This window comes from Callorhinus ursinus, unplaced genomic scaffold, assembly GCF_003265705.2.
Source record: "Callorhinus ursinus isolate GAN/ISIS: 27379988/994484 unplaced genomic scaffold, GSC_fseal_2.0 scaffold16, whole genome shotgun sequence".
NCBI classification, from domain to species: domain Eukaryota; kingdom Metazoa; phylum Chordata; class Mammalia; order Carnivora; family Otariidae; genus Callorhinus; species Callorhinus ursinus.
Genome location: NW_027397078.1, coordinates 5,320,873 through 5,323,101, shown reverse-complemented (window position 1 = coordinate 5,323,101; position 2,229 = coordinate 5,320,873). Strand labels below are relative to the sequence as shown.

The 2,229-nt window shown below is 44.6% G+C and overlaps 1 non-coding gene across 1 annotated transcript; it reads right to left on the bottom strand.

Annotated features, from left to right (window-relative positions):
- Nucleotides 1–1,902: 1,902 nt before the first annotated feature.
- Nucleotides 1,903–1,975, bottom strand: TRNAK-UUU (transfer RNA lysine (anticodon UUU)). The gene has a single exon. It is a non-coding gene; the product is annotated as a tRNA-Lys (tRNA).
- Nucleotides 1,976–2,229: the final 254 nt, after the last annotated feature.

Here is a 2,229-nt window from a genome sequence, read left to right as displayed (position 1 = left end):
CTCCATTTCCCAGCCACAAGTGATAGCAGGACCTCAGAGTTAACTCAGTCCATCTCCTTCTTTTACAGATGAAGAACCCGAGTTTCAGTGGATTGTTTAAAGTCTTATGATAAATATGGTAGATTGTTACATGAATGGCCCCCGATGAATCACACCTCCTGGTATCCGGGTCCTAGTATAGTCTCTTCTCACATTTACTCTAGGTTTGACTGTGTGACTTGCTTTGACCAACTGGACGTCAGTAAATGTGACGCAAGCAGAGGCTTACTAAGCCCTTGTGCACTGGGGGCTTCCTCTCTTGGAACCTTGATACTCCTGTGCCAAATCATCTAGAGGCTACTTTTAGGCAACGAGCTTCAGCAATAGAAACAAGGCAAAAGGGCCCACAGCAGCCACCTAGATGAAAGCAAACAGGCTCATTAAGCGACCCACCTCGAAATAGCCATAGGCCTTAACTGGCCAATTACAATCAGGCACAGTTCCAACGATTACCAAAAAAGGGAAAATTCCGTAAGTCCCCATACTCCCTCACTCTGCCCTATGACTGTGGTCCCTCACCACCCCCTCGGGGCAGTCTCCCCTTTGTTGTCCTGTCTGCCACTCCCTTGCAGTGCATTCAACAAACTTCTATCTCTTTTGTTCTATCTGGGGGTGAATTCTTTCACCACCTGCACCACCAGCCCCCACCCAACTGGGACACTCCACATTCGGTGCACCCCCCACATTCGGACTGGAGCGGCCCACAAATCATCAGGCTGTGGAGAAGCCTGGAAGAAAGGCCACATGGAGGTGAGTCCGGGGCTCCAGTCCACAGCCTGCATCAAGGGCCCAACACGTAAATGAGGCCATCTTGGATATCACAGCCCCAGTTGCGCCTCCAGCAGCATGAGTAACTCAGGCCACACCAATAGAAGAACTGGTCAGCCAACCCACCGAATCAGGAGAGATAATAAATCGTTGTTGTCTTAATCCACTAAATTTTGGGTGATTTACTTCCTGCCAATAGGTAACTGATACGATGAGTCACTGGCATCGCAAAGACAAGCCCCAAAGCCACTTCAGAGAACATAAACTTCGAATTCAGACAAACTGTAATTTCTTTTAGCTTACTTAGCTATAAGACCTTGGGCAAGGTCCTGAAATTTTCTGAGCCTCAGTGTTTTCTTCCATAAAATGGGATTAATTATAGCTATTACATGGCTTGTCTTGAGCATCAAAAGAGTTCACCAGCTCCCATGTGTACGGGAGGGAAAAAAAACACCTCAGAGATGAGTAACTCAAAGGGGTAGTTAGAACATGGGCTTTATATAGCATCTTAACAAAGAACAATAAATTTGTAGAGAAGTGACAAGACAAAGGAAAAGAGTTGTCAACTTTAGAGGGCAGCAAACTGTGGGAAGATAAATAAATAGGAGAAACTAATGAAACATAATGGTTTTTTCTAGCAGGTTTGTTATGGAAATTCCTCTCAGTGCAGTCTCTGGACCGATAAGAGTCTTCTTTGCAGGTGATTAAGAGTCAGAGCCTGCTTTTAGGCAAATGGCGGGGGGGGGGGGCAGAGAGCCTGTTTTTGGCACCTGCTATTTCTCGTTTGTCTTCCAACTCAAAATAATCCTTATGCCAAAGTGGTATTTTTTCAGGAAGGCATATTCTGGTCCCCTATACATGTACTGCTTAGAACAGTGCCTGGCACCTGGTAAGTATCTGATTCATATCTGTGAGTCTTAGTATTAGAGTATTTGTATTGGTAATCACCCCTGGAAGGTACATGGCACACAAATAAGTACTCGATAAATACATGGTGGCTATCAGAACTTGTCTTCTGAACTTTTGTGGTTCTTTCTTTCTTTCTTTCTGTCTTTCTTTCCTTTCTTTTATAGTCTTATTTTTAAGTAGGCTCCATGCCCAACGTGGGGCTTGAACTCACAACCCTGAGATCAAAAGTCGAGTGCTCTACCGACTGAGCCAGTCAGGCACCACCCCACCTTTCCTGTCTCTATCTGTCCTGCAGCTGTTTTTATGTTGCCATTATTTATATACATCCTCTACATGCCAGATTATAAACTTTTTCAGGGTGTAGGCCCTCCATATTGATGTGTTAAGTGACTACATGTTTGTAAAACATTTCAGTTTCTGTGGTGAGAGACTACTAGACGGTGAGCAAATATTATCTTTAACAGCAACCTTCCCTATAAGAGAGAATACAGTAGGTGCTGGCCTTCTCTGAAT